The sequence below is a fragment of the Corapipo altera genome, unplaced genomic scaffold, assembly GCF_003945725.1.
Source record: "Corapipo altera isolate COAL_440 unplaced genomic scaffold, ASM394572v1 75, whole genome shotgun sequence".
Lineage (NCBI taxonomy): Eukaryota > Metazoa > Chordata > Aves > Passeriformes > Pipridae > Corapipo > Corapipo altera.
In genome coordinates, this window is record NW_020884887.1 from 13,223,101 (window position 1) to 13,242,039 (window position 18,939).

The window sequence follows — 18,939 nt, forward strand, 5'->3', positions numbered from 1 at the left end:
GCCATAATTTAACAAGGAAAACCCTCAGCAATACCTTCTGGTTGTCATTTAAAGAAACCTTGGGAATATTTTGCTAGCAGGGTAGTGGATGTTGGCCATGCTGCCATTACAAACCCAGCAATTATGGGCATATGGAGGGTGAGAGGAGCCATAAACAAGGAAGTTCAAAAAATTACCATGTGCAAATACAGCTGCTTTGCTCCAAGATCACCAGTTTCGGATGACAACCCTCAGCTCTGCCACTGGATCAGAGAATCATTCAAGTTGGAAAAGACCTCCAAGATCATCAAGTCCAACCTTTGCCCACTAAACCATGCCACGAAGTGCCCTGTCTGCTCGTTTTTGGAACACACCCAGGGTTGGTGACTCCACCACTTCCCTGGGCAGCCTGTTCCACTTTTTCAGCGAAAAAACTTTTCCTCATATCCAACCTGAACCTCCCCTGGTGCAACCTGAGGCCGTTTCCCCTCATCCTGGTGCTCCAGACCCTTCCACATATCATCCCATCCCATCAGGTTATTGCACCAAGGTGCATTTTTTTTGGTGGACACACAGGAAGCTGCAGCCCCAGCACAGGGAAACACTGGCAGAGGACTTAGTTTCCAAGCAAAAAATGAATTAAAAGGAAATGATTTCCCCAAACAGAGGCTGGGGGGAATTGTCAGAAACAAATCAAAACCAAAACAACTTTTCAGCAGGAAACAATGGAACAGATGGAACGATATTTATTGCTGGAAACTGCTAAACATGCCAATTAATTTTGAAGGGACTTAAGTGAATTAAGCCATTTTCGCTGGAAAATATGAAGAAGTCATGAATCACAGCAATACCTTCAGCAATGTCAATGTGTTTTCCTGGAATGCTGTTCAGAAACCAAAGGGAAAAAAATCTGAAAAGTCCCAAACTGGGCAATAATCTCCCTGCTGCACAAATAGTATCCATGTCCCCATTACTATGCCTAGAAATATGAGGGGGAGGCAAAAATCAAACCATTGATTGGTCATTTTGGGCTGAACCAGAAAAGCACTTGAATGGGGCCAAAATTAGCCACGTAAGCATTTTGTGATGCTCCAAGCACAGAAAGATAATTGAGTTCATTTGGATGCTGAAAGCTGTACAGATGATTAAATGCTTAGAAAAACCAGTGTGTAGCCCAGCCTTGTTACCCCAAAGAGATAGAATTATTAAAAATAGGAAATTATTATGCATCTTTATTTATTTCTCTTAATGCAAGAACATGGAACTCCTTTTCCAAAAAAACGTATAATGTTTAAATAACATTCCTCCTGCATCAGGATGTAGAGTAAAACACGAACAAATATATATATATATATATATATATATATATATAAAATAAAGCAATTCAATTATAGGAGCACTTAGGATGAAGAGTTTTTAGTAATTTTACATGCTTGCTTAGAAGACTTTTATCCACATTGCTTCCTGCCAGTATGCAGAAAGAGAATTGAGCAGTGCCTTTCCGGTAGGGTTAGGAAATCAATTTAATTTTTTCCAAAAGGAAATTAAAAATACTTCACAGCACTGAAATTTGACCATTGCAAATATTGATTTTGCAAAGGGACGTTTTCCTTCAGAAACCTATCCAGAAACATTCTGCTCAGCTCCACTTATCATCGTTGCCTTCCCTTCCTTTCACATTTTATATAACACTTCATGTTTTCTTACACGAAATTGTCATGTTCCTCCCCAAATAGTGCTATGTTTGGAGAGGTTATAAGGAGTTACTAATAAAATTGTGGTTATTTAAAGAGTACAAGATAAATATGACACACGCTCTTTCCCAAATAGAAAGCAGCTGGAAGAAAACTAACAGTGTCAGGGTTATGTGTAAACTCCATTTTCCTATCAAAAATTATGGAAACAGAAAAAGAACTGAGAAAAAAAATCGCTGTTTGCTTAAACTGGGGCTTGTTGCTGCTGGTTCTGGATATGGCTGATGCAGGAGACAAATTGCTTCATGTTTCCAGGCTTTGCTATTCTGATCTAAGCTAGAAGGTTTCTGATTTCCTCTCAAATAGCTCAAACGTATTTTCTTTGGCAGATCCATCGCCCTTGTGAAATTATTTGATCCCCAAAAGTGAGCAGGTTTTCTTTTCCACAAAGTGTCCTGAATCCTTGAGATTTTGACCTGTTCCTACATACTGAGGAGCTGCTCTGTGGGAACTTTGGCTCTGCGAGGAATCTAAGATAAGACTTTTTTCCAACCTGGGCATGGTGGTATTTGAGCCATCTCTGCACAGTCCTTAAACAGGCAACAAGTAGAGAGAGACTCCTCCGAAAACTGATCCATCCTAAACAGGTTATTTTGGCAGGAAGGAGGAAAATAGGACATAAATTCAGTTTTATCTAGCTCAATCCCAGCCCTAAATTCCAAACGTTGCCATCATGAATCAGCCATCCCTGTGGAAAGGGTTAACAAAAACCCCTCAAGTAATGAGACACGAGCTGCCTCGGGGCACTTCAGCTGTTGAAGTGCAGGTGTCACTTATGGAAACCTCACAAAATACAACCTTTTTCCTACCACCAATGCTAAAGCCCACGAGGAATTACTCTCACACTTACAACCAGATGCTGCAATCAACTGCAGTCAGAGAACAGGGGGAAGGAGCCACCACTCTCACAGGCTGGGTTTCCTCAGGCCAAGGACACTTGAGCCAGATGTCACTCTGGGGGACAGTGGCTGTGCTGGAGCAGCACCAAGGGTGCCAGAGCAGGAGCTGGCCAGCTGTCCCTTACAGCAAGAGGGGGGGCATCGAGCCAGTTTGCTCTTATCAGGAACAGTGTGGCCAACAGGTCCAGGGAAGTGATTCTTCCCCTGGACTCAGCGCTGGTGAGGCCACCCCTGGAGTGCTGTGTCCAGTTCTGGGCCCTCAGCTCAGGAAGGACATTGAGGGGCTGGAGCAGGTCCAGAGAAGAGCAACAAGGCTGGGGAAGGGACTGGAGCACAAGTGCTGTGAGGAGAGGCTGAGGGAGCTGGGGCTGTTCAGCCTGGAGAAGAGGAGGCTCAGGGGAGACCTCCTCACTCTCTACAACTCCCTGACAGGAGGGGGGAGCCGGGGGGGGTTGGTCTCTTTTCCCAGGCAACCATCAGCAAGACAAGAGGGCTCGGTCTTCAGCTGTGCCAGGGGAGCTTTAGGTTGGAAATTAGAAAGAATTTCATTCCAGAGAGGGTGCTCAGCCATTGGAATGGGCTGCCCAGGGAGGGGGTGGATTCTCCGTCCCTGGAGGTTTTTAAGATAAGACTGGATGTGGCATCAGTGCCATGGGCTGGGAACCACAGCGGGGTTGGAACAAGGGTTGGACTTGATGATCTCAGAGGTCACTTCCAACCCAGCTGATTCTATGATTCTATTTACAGACTCCACCAGCAGCCAAACCCATTCAGTCCTATCCCTTCCTCACTTGTGAAATATTTGACTATTAACTCCAAATTCCTTGGCTATAAGTATTTTTTTTTTTAATTTGAACATAGCTCAGGTGTAGGAAACATTCCCAGTGTGGCACCTTGCTCATCACCTGTGTCCTCTGCCCTCCTTCAAGTGATGGGTGAGGCCTACAAAGTGGTTTGAATACCCTGGGTATAACACCACTGAGAGATCCATCCTTCTGTCCCCTCCCTGGGCATCCCTGCAGCAGTCAGCCCTGTCCCATTGGAAGCTCAGCCTCCATGGCCAGAGCCAGCACTTCCAGATGGCCCTTTTTTCCCCATGGCTTGCACCACACACACATAAAAACACACTCACAGGAGAGGCTGGGCACTGCTGACCCAGGAAGGGAGATGAGTGGGAGGTAGAACTTTGCTAAAGAGTGTCCCAGAATTCAGCCATCACTCACTGGGCACTTTCTGGAACTTTAATCAGGACCAACATCAGTGATAACCAATAACCACACCTTCACAGGTCTGGACACCTCCATTTCCCATTTTTACCCCTGTGCCCATGACTTCTCTCAGTTATTTATGCACCAGGTACAAAGTTAAAACAAATATTTTCATTTAAAGCAAGTTTGAATTTGTGTGTCCTGTGCCCTGTATTACAAAGAGCAACAACAAAGGACTCTCCCTTCTCCCTTCTCCTTCCTGTACTGCTCCATCTCAGCCCTCTGTCCTCCCAGGTGATTTGGGAAGGGTGCAGCATCTTAAGCCCAGAAACCCAACCATGAAACCTTGGGACCTGCTCACAGATGCCTCTCCTGTCCAGCGGTACAAGCCTGTGTGTGCTGTTCAAACAAACACCCCAGAAAAACATCTTGGTTTTCCACATCAGTATCTCCTCGCTGGATAAAACTGTAAGACAGCAGATTTCAGAGGAATGAAGGAATTACTCTGGTTGAAAAGGGTGATAATATTCATCACCATCAGCTAAGATCCAAGTTGACATTGTGGCAAAGGCAGGAGCTGTTTCCAGCCCACATTTCTTAAAGCAAACACACAGCAAGGAGCCCTGTGAGGAGGAGGGGAAGAGGATGAAGGCCCTCTTCACCCATTGCTGCCACATGGTGCCCACAAAACTGGTGCTCACAGTCCTCTGCTCACATCATTCCCTGTTTAAAAGAAGGACAAATCCACCACAAAAGCTGTGTGTACATGGAAGAGAAACAAAGCAACGTGATCCTCGTTTGGCTCAGTCCCTGGAGAGGTCGTGTTTTACTAAATTAATAATCTAGTTAGATCTGTTCAGCTTCAGCTTCTTAAGATACTAATCCAGGCAAGCCCAGAAGTACTAATAACATTTCAGTCTGGGCTTGAAGAGAGATTAGAGACCATTTATTTTGCTTCCAGTATTTTCTGATTGCTCCTAACCTTTCCTTGCACAAGCATCTAAATGAGGAAATATGAACAAAACGACTAAGTAGTAGGGTTTATGTTGAATTAAATTCCACTGAGGAAAAAAAATCACAGCAGCCACAGTAAAATTGAACCACTTAATATTCAACAAAATAACTATACAGGAGCATGCTTGGCCGTGCATGTAGAAAATTGGGGATTTATGGGTCCATATTTCAAAACCACTGCAATGAACTCCTTCATCTGCCACTTAAATCTCAGCTCCCAGCTCACCTGCAACTCACAGGAAACTGTCAGACCTGAATTTTCCAGCTTTGATTGTTTTGGGGTTTTTTTCTGATGGCTAAACATGTTGACCCAGGTGATGGAAACCCCCCCAACATGGATTTTTTTAAGCATAGAAAAAAACCTCAACTTTCTCATAAAATCCTACCTTTTTCCTGAAATTCAGCATAAATGCATCAAGGCAAAGGAAAGTGGGAAGGCTCAGAAATGCAGATCTGGAATTCAGATTGCTCTGGCTGCTCTGCCCATGCCTGTGGGGCTCAAGGAGAGGGCAGGGTGGTTTATTACCCAAAAACAACATATGAATGGAGGGTGGTTGCACAGGAAATGTCTCAAGGTGGAAACAGCAAGTAGTGATGGCTGGAGGATAAACCTTAACCAGGTTCACCAGGGGAGAACTGGGGACAGGTGTGTTTGCTTTAAGCATCACTTCAAAAGTAGATTGTTTAGAAACTGCCTTAGTGCCACAGCCCGAGGTAGAGCCTGGAAAATCAATACCAGGAACCACAAATCCACCATTATCCACTGTTTGGTCTTGCTCAGATTTATTGGCTGATAAGTGGATCATGCCAGTAGGTATAAAGCTGTAACAAGATTAAATGTGACTGATAAGGAGGTTTTAGTCTCTAAGGGAGCACGGGGCAGCCAGGGAAAGGCTCTGGTGATTGATGGCAGTGAGGCACGGCAGGGGCACACGCGGTGCTTGGCAGGGGCACAAAGCGCCAAAGCTGGATGAGGCCGTGTTAAAGGCACGAAAACAGGGGTGTGGGGCCAGTTTCACTCCCCCTACAATAGAGGGGGATAAATCATGGCTGTCAGCACCCACTGGGCCCTGGGGCTCTCGTCTCTCTGCTGACCTTTGATAGGCTTTGCCTTGGCTGGTGCCTCCTCCCAGCCCCACACGCGAGAGCTGCGGCTCCTGCACTTCATGGGGGCAAACCCACAGCGTGTGTGAGTCCTGCATGGCAAGGGAGCAAAGCAGTGTCTGCTGGGGCTGTTACACTGGTTATGCAAAATTCACCCTGTTCAAACCATTTCAAGGCCTTAAAAATCCACAATTTTATCCATGATTTTGTCTGCACTTCCCAGTCCTGATATAGATGTATCACCTTTGTCCTGTCCCCATCCACCCTGTTTCTCCCTGGGAAAGAAACCCAGACCTGTGCATTGGAAAGGAGCTGTGACACCTGCATATATATTTGTTTAATCATACAATCATATAGGTTGGAAAAGCTGTCTGAGATCACTGAGTCCAACCCTTAACCTGGTAATGCCAAACCACCACTGAACCGTGTCCCCAAGTGCTTCATCTACATATCTTTTAAATCCCTCTGGGGATGATTGACTCCAACACTGCCATGGGCATCCTGTTCCACTGCTTGACAACCCTTTCAGTGAAGAAATTTTTTCTAATAGCCAATAATAATATTATTATAATCTAAACAATCTAATAATGTGGATATTAGAGCATTGTGAGCCTGTCTTGGAAAACTAAGGTTCATGTTAATTTTTGTTGAATTATATTGAAAAAAGAAAAAATATATATATAAAATAGTTTACAATCTTTGAAGTCCTTAACCCTCCATTTTTGGAAGCTAATTGGCAGCACTAATTTACAGACAAGGAGAGCAAGACAAGTGAACAGCACACAGTTTCCACACTGAGCCAGAAGCTGGGGATGGGAAGTTGTGGCCCCAGGCTGTGCTCCAGGTAGGGTTTGCCCCCAGGCTCTGTGCTGCCAGCCCAGCATGGTGTGGGCTGGAAACAGCCCCAAGAGCTTTGGGAACCTGGCAGTGACATGATGGAGACAAGCAAAGAGAGATGCCGTGGACACCACCCTGGGAATAGAAGGTGAAAATTTTTCTGCAGGGGAAGGAAATCATAAATGATTGGGGAAAAATTCCTTAGGGCTATTTTTAGTGCTTGCAGCCCCTATATCTCTAAAGGAAAGCTCCAGGCAGGGCCACAGGCTCTACTTCAAACTCCTGGAGAGGTGAATACCCATGTGCAGAGCGCAGCTGATCTCAGACCTTTGCCATCCCCAACATGCCATGGAAAAAACAGTCACATACACATGCCCAGCACTGTGCCCAACCCATCAGATATAAGCTTAGCTGGACATATCTGTAAAGTTTAAATATTTGTTGTGGGAGAAGAGAGAGACAGTGCAACCCCATAAGTTCATTTCTGTGAGCACGTGGCAAGAAGTGCTCACGTTATCAGGTTGCCTCGATGCAGGATGCCTTCATCATCCCTCAAAGAATTGCACATTTAATCTGCTCAAGAGAGGCAATATTTATGGAGGTATTTAGCATTGCTGACATCTGCCTTACTATACTGTGAAGCAGTTTTTAATAAATCAAATTCTTCACTACGAGACACAAGTCTTAACACGAGAAGCAAGCAGCAAAGGCATCCACACGGACTGGGGCTGAACATACATCAAACCCACGGGGTCCTGGGCAACAATAGCCAGAGCTATCAGCAACCTATCCCCCTTGTCATAAACAATGTTTTGACAAAAATCAATACAGAAAGGGATTTGTCAAGTTAGTTTTCCTTCATGGGTGGAAGTCAGGGGTGATTTACAGCCTGCGTCTTGAATAAATTAGGGAAAGACACAAGTTTTGGCCGGTGAGTTTGTTGAAACTATGCACTGAAAAGAACCAGAACATTCTGTAGCAGAGCTTCAGCTGATGGAATTATGCTGACTTATATGTCCTGAGGATCTCATGTGTGGTTTAGACTGTTGAAGGCGTTCTCCAAACAATGTGCAATACTCTGTCAATCCCACCAATCCCACATCCAGTAGAATCCACCACAAGAATCAGGGAGGGGAAATAGCTATTTTTATGTCTACTTTTTTTTTGCTTAGTTGGCTTCCATCAGCTTTCAAGCAAACTGGTGGCATTAGAGAGGTGAATATTGATATCTAAACAGGAAATTGGTTTTAATGCATCGTTTTTATTTAGTCCTGGTAAAGACCTGTATGGGTGATCTTTACATGTCCAGAAAAGGGCCACAGAGCTGGGGAAGGATCTGGAGCACAAGTCTGATGAGGAGCAGCTGAGGGAACTGGGGGGGGCTCAGCCTGGAGAAAAGGAGGCTCAGGGGGGACCTTCTCACTCTCCACAACTCCCTGACAGGAGGTCGTAGCCAGCTGGAGTCAATCTCTTCTCCCAGGTAACAAGTGACAGGGTAAGAGCAAACAGTGACAAGCTGTGCTGGGGGGGTGGGGTTATATTGGATATTAGGAAAAATTTCTTCACCAAAATGGTTGTAAAGCCCTGGCATAGCTGCCCAGGGCAGTGGTGGAGTCACCATCCCTGGAGGGATTTGAAAGTGGTGTAGACAAGTCACTTGGGGATGTGGTTTATTGGTGGCCTTGGCAGTGCTGGATTAACAGTTGGACTTGATGATCTTAAAGGGCTTTTCTAACCTAAATGATTCTATGATTCTAACACCACAAAGCAAGAGCTGGGCCTGGAGAGCACCTGGAGGTTTGAAGCACAGACACACTGGAACCTGTGCCTGTCCTGCCCTGTGTGGCAGTGAGGGTTTGGGGTCCCTGTGCTTTTCAGGGGTAGGATCTCCCCACCACAGTCTGGGCATGCAGAAGCAGACCTGGTTCTGCCTCAGCCATTAGGATTGTTGCAATTTGCACCAGGGTTGTCGTTTTGCTTCTCTTCCCACTCCAACTTTCCTCCATAAATGTAAATCCAGCTGCCTCGCCTTGGAAGTTGTCTCCTAGCAGCAAGAAACAGGAGCTAAAGAATGTTAAAGGGCAACTTGTCTTATCATGCTTTAGCTCCAGATGGATTTGTGCGGACAGAAGCACAAATTGCACCTTAAAAGTGTGATGGTTGACATTGAGGAAGCAATTACTGCAACTTTTTCCCCATTTATTCCCATCAGCCAGATTCTCTGCAACTCCCTGTGATACACCCAACTGAATTACACAGAGGCCAGGGATGCAGTAAAGGGCTGGAATGGAAATCCGTGGTGTGGGTTATGCACCGTGGACAGAGGATCAGAGGGGATTAAAGTGAATATAACAGGCTTTAAAACTGACACAGGTGTGCTACATACATCCTCAAATGGCTGCTGCATCCAGAGTTTGCAAAAGAAATAAAAGAGAAAATTCTGAGAAACTCATTGGACTTTAAATATCCTGGGACATAATTACAGGGGTGAACAGAAGAGGAGGGGGATGGTCCCTTAGATTGAACTGGACCAATTTAAGAGCTTCTTTAAGAAAAACAAGGCCACCCTGTCCTACACATACGAGTCAAATTAGTAATAACATTTTTATCTGATATAACCTTCCTGACCAACTGGTGTAATTGTGGATACAAGATCAGGCCAGTGTTGTGGGAAAGGCAAACCTGTCCTGGATTTTTCCTTCCTGCATCCAGCCTTACCCAACAACTCATTTGGAGCAACTTACGTGCTGAAGACATTAATATGTTGGGTACAACGCGGGTTTGTTTGGGTACAAACACGTCTAAAGGCTGTGTGGGCTGCTTCTCATACTTAGAAACTTTATTTGCTCTTCAAGAGTGTTAAAGAATTCCATTTTCACTTCCGGAGAGAGTTTCCCAGGCGACTTTCTTCCGCTGCCCCGCTCCGGTGAGGAACATCAAGAGCCGCTGCAGATCTTTGAAGAACCGGCCAATAATTTCAACATCTCCTTGGCAAACACAGACCCTGCAAGGCAGTGGTCCCACCTGACAGCTCCAGAGTGAAGGGGTGGGCTGTGCAGGGAGCAGGGGCACAGCTGCACTCGCAGCAGAACAGCCTTCCCCGAGCCAGGCACTAAATGCAATTAGAATATCCCAAGTATAGGATATCAAAACAAAACACGTTCAGAGGCTGGAAGCTGAGAGTGGGGCAAGGCTGGGATTGTTTGGAGCTGGCCTCCTTTCTACTGGCACCCACAGCCCACAGACATGGAGAGCAATGCTGTTTGAAAGCTTTTTTTTTTTTTTTTGTGTTCTTCTCTGTATTTGTGGGGAGTTTCAGTTTTGGAGCTTTAACTGCCTGTTGTTAAAGCCAAGGTATTCTTACTGCTAAAACGTGGCTCCTTTGTCATCAGAGTGCAATATCTGTAAGAAGTTCACTATGCCAAGGGGAAGAGGTGCTGCCTGGCACAGCCAAAGTCATTGATGGGGCAAAGAAAAACCCTTTGAGATGCCTGGAAGGGAAACCATGCCTAATCTAGCTAACATCACCAGCAAACACATGAAAAGCAGCAGAGATACAAATACTAATGAAGAATTCATGAAGGTGAAGGAGTTAATTACAGAGAGTAGCACAAGGACAAATCATTCATCTTGGCCTCCAACAGCACTTGCCTTCTACCAGCCAGCTGGGTGGGACATCAGATACATCAGGGAAGGAGAAAAAACAGAGTGTTTGTGTTCTCCCCGAGAGGAGGTGGCTTTGGCAGCAGCATGTGGCTGCAAAAACCTTGAATCTTTGCTCATGGAAGGTCAGTGCTGGCTGAAGCTGGTTATCAGTCACTCACTGCTGGTGCCAGACATGTTTACCCAAGAACATGAAAAGTATCTTTTCAGCCTCCAGCGCAAGAGTTTTCCCATTGGTTTCCAGCTGGGCAGAGGTTTGGTGGTTGCAGAAGCAGCCATGGGAGTGGACAACCCATGCACAGGGCAGCAATGCCCCAGAGCTGTGGAGAAATCTGAGAAACTTTAAATATCCTGGGACATAATTATGGGGGTGAACAGAAATCTGCTGTAAAAGAAGAAACAAAACCACAGCTGGGCCTTGGGGGAATACAGGGAGCAGAGTTACTGCTGGGATGATGCCTCATGGAAAGTGCTTCTTTCTCTGAGGGCAAACCAGTCAGGACACAAAATGCCAAAGCCCAGGGCAAACCTGAAGTCCCAGAAAGGATCTTCTGGACTGTGACTCCAGAAGTATCACTGAAATGCTGGAAGAGAAGGATGAAGATCCTTTTCTCTGCCTTGGTTTCAAGCATCTGCAGCACTGCTCTGCTAACAGCCTGCAGAGGGAAGGTGCAGCTTCATCTGGGATGCTGTTAGTGATCCATGAATGTTCTGATGTTCCTGGACTTATGGCTACAATAACCTGGACCTCAAGCCCTGCAGGAAGCCACTCTCTGCCAGATGCTACAGCTCTGCATGGTTTCTGAAAAGCACCAGGGGAGGGGACATCCAGCAGCATCCCACTGCTTGTACCTGAAATGGGTTGTTTCCTCTTGAATCCCCGCGGGGGTTCAGCCTCTATCACGGGTTTCATCTTTGCAGTAGTGAGTTCTCCAAATCTGTTAAAAATATAAGAGAATATTTGATCCCCTGAAGGGAAAATTTCCCAATTCACCACGTGAAATAAGCTGTAAAGCAGCAATTCCTTTGATTTCTCATTTCCTTTTATTTTTCCATTGATCTCACCACTTTCTCTCTACGTCTCATCTTATAGAGCAAGGCAAGAGGACAGCTAATCTGTTTTCCCTCTGCTCTTCTTAATGTCTTCTTGACTGAAACTCATGTTAACTCTTAGGCACCCTGGTCTCTGAGAGTATCCATAAAGCCACATCCACTTCTAGAAAATTCTGCTGCTTTGAAACTTCTCTTTCAAGCCACTGAGCTCCAAGGAGCGCTCAGGAATGGGACAGATTCTTGTATAATCCTTAGCAGCCACCCAAAGAAATGCTGGCTGCTGAGTTTCTCCAACATCTTCCTGGGGACAGATGCTCTGACGCAGGGGATGAAGAAGGACAGAGGGGGACTTCACACCCCTGAGCCTCCCAGCTTCTCCTTCCAAAGATGAGCTGCTAGCACAAAGCCAGCCCCATCCACAATGGAAACAACCTCGGGAGCTGATCCTCTCCTGCAGCATTAGGGCTCCAGAGCACCAATTCTGCCTCCAAATCACTTTGGCAACAACTGCCTGCCTTTTCAGCAACAGCCAACTGCCAGGAGAGGCTGCCAAAGGCCTTTGGAAAGAATCACGAGCCGGACATATTTTTGTCCTCAAGAGTGCAAGCAGCAAAGCCCTGGATTTGGGGGAGACACCTAAAGGAGCTTGAAGAGAGCAGAGGCTGCCCCACCAGTTTGCCAGTCCCCTGTCCCTGGTCCATCCCCATGTCTTGTTCTCTGGCTGATTTCTCATCTAATTTCCACAACAAAAACCTCTGCTCCTTCACCACAGTGTATCTGCAATGTGCCATCTTTGCATGTCTCTTTTGGGATTATTAATTAAAAAAATTAAAAGCTTAAAAAAAAAATTGAAAAAAATTAAACATCTACCTACTCATGGGTATGATAGCACAGCAAAGCACAGCATGAATTCTCTGAAGTTTATTTATTCTTGGTGTAGGTCCCCTCAGCATGGCCAAGCAGGAGGGGGTTACCAGGGTGTAGAAAGGAGGGGGATACTACAGGGGGATGTTCCCTTCCTGGTCTCTCCCTGTGATGACCTGCAAGTCTGGCCAAACCACCCTGCTCCTAGGGAGTGATGGACTTCGCAGTATTTCCTGGCAAACTGGGCTCTGAAGTGCTTGGCCCAGGTTTTGTGCAGCCCACCCAGACCACACAGGAAGGAGAGAGGGGTGGCGAGGACGAGTCACACTTGAACCTGCAACCAGGGGGGGAAACCTGAGAAGAGTGAGCAAATCCAGCCTGAGGAAGGTTCAGAGCAGGAAGGCTCCTCACCAAGTCCTTCCTGGTCATACCATCGCTGGGAGAGGTGGCTGTGCCAGCAGCATTGTCACTCGGTTTGCTTGCAGAAATGCTGGTTGGTTTATTTGCAGAATAAGCTGATTTTCTTAGGAACACTGCACATAACAACTATCTCCCTCTCCCCCCCCACCACCAAGTGTTATGGTAATTAAGCTTTTATCCAAGTAGATAAAATAATTAACATATTTATTACTCCGAAGAAAAGGATCATTTTTTTGATTGATTGCAGCCTACTAATCTTCCATCAAATATTCAAAGTCTGCATTGTTAAGCCATTCATTTTATTTATTTTTAAAGACACTACATATGTTTTCTATCCCAAGGGGAGGAAAAAAATCAACGGATGAAAAATTCCCATCATTACTAACACACAGCTCAGCAGAAAATGAGCAGAGACAGGGAGCACCCTTCCTGTTTGCAGGAGAGTGGGCTTCATTAGGCTTGCAAGGGATTTTTGCACATTACAGAAAGCACTGAGGGGGTGGGAGAAACCCTGCAGAGCCCCATGGGCACCTACAGATGCTGTGGCTTTGTGCCCAAGCCAGGCTTGGTCCATCTCAGTGTTTGGTCCTTGCACCCACCTCTGACTGCACCCTGGGCACGCAGGAGATGCCAAGAGGTGATTTACCTCCACGCTTAATCACTCTGAATTATGGTCATTTTTATCTAATGGCTTTAATTCTTGTTGCTGTGGTTGCATTGTGGGCAAGTGTAAACAGTTCACAGTCACCTGGGAGCAAGCACAGAAAGAAACTTCTAGAAGGCTCCAGAGGAGACCCTCTTTGAGTGCTGTATTCACAACCCCACAGACACAGGTTTTGGGGTTTTTTGGGGAAACATGAAGCCACATGTCCAAAAAAAGGCAGAAGACACAAGAAAGAAGAACCGTAGAACACATCAGGGTAAAAATCATCTCTTCCTAGCAGGACAGCCACCCCTTCCTGGTCATTCCCTCATGTGTGGGGACAGTTCCCTGCCTGGATGCCACCAGCTGGGTCATGGACCAGGATATGAGATGCAGAGAGAGGTGGAGCTGCCTCCCTTCCTGGCTTTACCTCTGCAATTTCACACGTATCCAACCTTTTATGTCTTCACCTTTTTGCTTTAAAAGCCTTCCTAAGAGACAACAGAAAAGATCCACACTCCAGGGTTTGCAGAAGGCCTCAAATAGCTGCGAACACATCCCTGCCCTCTCCCCCAAAATCTCAATTTCCTTGTATTGAAACCCACAAAACCATTGCCACGTGGACACTTCAGAAGGGTCATGCTCACCAGCTCTTCCAAAGGACTCTCATCCCATGGGACCAGTGCTGAAGGTGGATGTGCTGCAGCATGTTCCTGACATTCCTGGAAGGGTTTGAAATCATGCCCAGCTCTGCCAAGCTGCAAAAAGGAGGAGAAGTGTCAGGAATGGTTTTCTCATGCCTGAACATTTATGGCTCTTGCTGTCACAGCTCTCTGTCCTGGCAAGAGCTCACCTGGGACCACATTAGAAACTATTCAGGTGCTGATCTCATTTGTTCCTATTCTCTTGCAAAAATAAAACACCTTGAGGTTCAGTTTTTCACATTGTCTGTGCTTTTGAATATGGATGGTTGGCAGCAGAGCCACTTCTTTTCAGAGCAGTGGCATTAATAGCACAGAGAGAGGCTGCCTGTAGTTTATTACATACAGTAACACCCTATTCTACTCCAAAAGCCTTTCATCAGAAAAGCTGGCACCCACAGATTACCTAAAATTACCCCCACAGAAACAGAGATGTGATGAGCAGATCAGGACAGCACAATGTGTTTCCAATGCTGGGGCAATAAGAAAGGTTTTCCATCCCATTTCCTTGGTGTTATCCCGCTGTTCTAACTGCCCACCTGGGCAGTAAAGCAGCATCCTTGCCCCAGTTCTCTCAGTCTAACACCAAGAATTCAAAAGCAATTGGGAAAGGGGGAACACACTGATGAGGACAGGGCTGATGCCATCCCCATCCTTGTCCCAAGCAGCTCTCATCCCACCCAACACCATGAAGGCTTCTCAGGGCTTTGGCCACCACCATCAGTGAGTGAGTCAGATCCAAAAAATTGCCTTTCTTTCCTTCACATTATGCCCCCTACACTGTAGCAAGCATTGGAGTAGATGGTAAAAAAAGCCATCCAACTCATTGTGAGTTTAAGCACAAAATAAATACCTGCAGCCATTCCCAGCTTAGGTGCCTATCAAGAGAATTGTATAAAGTGTAAACTGAGTTTGCACATAAAAACCAATGGTAAGTTGCAGCATGCAAGGAAATGAGTCAGTAGGAAATTAAATACAATTTATTATTTTCTCAGCGTAAAAAGCCACAGTTGGGATTAATCCTTTTGTGGATGTCTAAAGGTGACTCTCAAATCACCTACACAAAGAGCCAGTTCTCCCTTTTGCCATGTTATTGCAACCCTTTTTAATGATTCATGATGAAGAGCTTCAAAGAGCTCCAAGCCATGACAACAGTCCCAGATCCGACCTCCTCGTTCTCATCTCAGCAAAAAATCCTCCTTGGTGAATAATTTAGGTCTAGGAAGAAAGCTGCCTTAAAACTACTCCCAAGGGAAGAAGCAGCGTCTAGAATTTAATCTCATTATGGAAATAAAAATAAAAAGAAAATATCAAAAGAAAACAGTGACTGCAACAACAATACAAGCCTTATTTTGCAGAATTCATCTGTTGTGAAACTCCACAGAAGGGGACCACAGCTGTTTTCCCTGAAATATGTTTCATATTTCCAGAGACCAAAGCTGAAATCCAAAGCTTTGGTTTTCAACCTAAGGATAGACAAATACATGCAAGGATGACACAACTACTGTTCAGGGTTATTGAGGAAAGAAAAAGGTCATTTAGAGCTAGAGGTGAAAACATGGACTTGACCACAGGCTCTAGCACATCCTCCACTGACTAAGCTTAGCACAGCAGGGGGGAGGCTTGTGACAGCCTCCCAAAATCTGAGGCAATTCTCCCCTCACTTCAAGCTTGGGATGGAGTTTAATAGTGCCTCTGTTGCAAGGGTTACGTGCAGAGTGGTTACAACACCAAAAAGGCGTAAAAAAAGGAAGTTCAGCACCCAGGAAGAAAAGCTCCGCACAACATGCATCACATCTTTTACCTCCACCTTAATGCAGAGGTTTCCAGAGAGCATTTAGGTCTAATTCCTTCCCCAAATTCCTGACATGACATGCAGGGATTTTGTCGTGTCACTTGAAATATTTAATCTTCTCCTTGATGGGCTGATGGGGATGTTCTAAAACATTAAACTCGGATGAGCCATTCACATCATTTTGCCTCAACAGCAATAAGTAGTTTCAGTTTCATGGCCATTTTGTGAAGATTTCTCACAATGAAAAGCAGCTTCATCTTTCTATGAAACACTATGACATTTTGAAGGACAGTTAATCCAAATCATGGATCACTCTGTACTTGAAATAACCAGCATAGCCAAAAGCAGCTGAACACTGAAATATTTCTAGTAATGGTGATAACTCTAATAGTCTGTCTTCTGGGCCCTGGGATGCTGATGAATACCTAAGGGACTCTGTCTGTGTGCTGAATTAAGAGGTTGTGTGCATTCGCAGCAGGAGAAAAAGCCTCACCTGTGGGCAGGTCAGGGCTTGGACCACATCCAAAGACACAGATGTCCTTGCCCTGGCAGACCCAACTGGAGCCCTCCCACTTTTCTACCAACACTATTTATTTTGGGGATGAACTGCCCCATTCCAGTAGCTCCCCTTTCAAAGGGCAGCCTGCATTTGGGGCTTGTCCTCATGTCTTAAAGCAAAAATATTTTGCTGCAGCTCAGCCACCTGTTGTGCTCAACTTGAAATATTTCTGCTTCCAGGTGGCCAACAATGGTGATGATTTTGGTACAAATGGTAGCCCCATTGCTAAAACTCTTCTTTCTTGTTTTAGGAGGAGGCAGTCACTCATCCATGTTGCAAACTACCCTCCAAGTGTGGGAGATCACCACTGATCCCTCTGGGTCTTACCCTCAGAGGCAAAGCCAGGCTTCAGCCTCCATCTGCTGGGGAGCCTTATGCTGGGGCAGAGCCCTGAAAAGAGCAGAGAATGAGGTGAAATGAGAGCCCTTTCAGCAGCAACAAAGGCCCTCTAATTACCCCGGCAGAGCAGGTGACAGGCTGCGTGCACAGGTACAGCGAGTGCTCCCCGGGGACAGCACGGTTCTCTGACCACGGCCCCTCTGCAAGGCCCAGGACAACAGCAGGACCTTGGAGACTACACCTACTCTCAAACACTCCTTTTGTGAGGGTCAAAACCCAAGCCTTGATCAATTATTCTGGAATGGAGTGGCTTTGTGAGGGATGAAATGGATGCTTCAGCCCTGTGCTCACCTGGCCCAGCCCTCCCCAGCTCGTGGAGCACCGGCTGTTTGCCAAAACACATTTGCTGAGGCTCAGCAGAGCTGCTGGAGATACCACAGGCACACAAGCACCAGTGGATGCTAATTCAGAATACACTTTCACAAAGAAAATATATCTGAATTATCAGGGTTTCTGTGGGGCAGACTGGTGAATTCCATATACGTTCCTTTTCCGTCAAATCTTTTGCTGAAACTTCTTCCTCTTCTGTGACTGTCATTTTAAGACAGAGCAGGTGTCAGAGACAGCTGTATGTGGCCACCAAAATCTGTCACACAAGGCAAGAGACACCTTTGAGCTCTCAGAAATAATTACTGTCAAAGCCAGCCCTTGGCATAAAGACACTGAACCACTCAGGTGCCCAGTGAGAGTCACTGTGTGTGTGCACACCCCTCAAATACATCCATTTCTACATGAAAACTGGAACTAGAGCAACACTTTGCTTATTCAATACCTAATAAACTTGGCTCTCTCGACACAAGCAAGACTCATACAAGAAGATAGGATTTGCTTTTGAAAAGCACAAGAATTTCCTTCAATTTTTCTCCAGCCTGTACACGATTTTCCTGGTTTGGGGAAAGTTCAAATTGCCGTCAGCTAAAGCTGCACCCAAATTCCTGTTAGCAAAGGGGGAGGGGAAAAGGCTTTGCCTTCCTACAGCTCTTGCCTAGGCTGTTCCTGCACACGGTGGAGAGGAGGCTGCAAGGAGGGAATTACCCGAAGATGCAGCAGGGCAGGATTACAGCTCTGGATGTGGATGAGTTTAATCCAGTTCTCCCCTGTGCCCAGCAAACATCCTCACCACGAGTTGATAGTGACTCTGAAACGAGCCTTTTGTACTCTCCCGCAGGTTTATTCCTTTCTTTCTTGTATAAGAAACTGGAATTTATTTGACGGGTTTGAACTGAGACCTGCCACACCTCAGGTACCTGTTTTTATCCCAGCCTCTGGAACAAAACTCTCTTTAGTCATGTTGGAATTTAATAAAACACCACCACAGTCCCACAAACCTTTCCTGGCAGTGCAAGGAGAACCTCAGGAACTGGTTTGGAGAAAAAAATACCCATAAAACACCAAAAATACCAACACCTTCACAACTATCACAGCTTCACAAGCCTGCCCAGAAACAGGTCTTTCACCCCAAAAGCTCCCTGCCACGTCAGCCAGTCCCCAGCCGCCCATCCCTGCTCATCCCAGGCTGTTCCCGGCGTGCCGGCACGTCCCGCATGAATCCCAAAGCCAGGAACAAGGCAGCTGCCTGCGCACAACGTGCAGGCTGTGTGTGGTAGGGCTGTACTCGCAGCCTGCCAACACCCGGGCCGGGAACGCCGCGGGATGGCCGCTGCCAATGGGAGCCGGCAGGAACGGAGCCATGTGGGAAACTTAAAATGCAAGTGGAGCCGGGAGTGCGCGGCCGGTCCTGCCCGAGCGCTGCCGGAGCTGCCAGGAGAGCGGGTCGGGGTTAATTTGGTGGGCGAGAGGGGAGATGGGCTGGGAGATGGGCTGAGATGATCCGGGACCGGCAGAGGGGTTTATCTGCAGCCTCTTTGGAACACAGTGCTATGAAGGAGATCAAACCCGACTCTGATCTTTGCCTGCCTCAGTTAGACAAAAACCTGGAGTCTGGATTTAAAGATGCTCTTTTGGCTGTTTCTGAAATCACTCTGCAAGGGAGAGGGAACATGTGTTTACATCCCTGAAGTTCCTGCGTGTTGCCACCCTGTTCTTC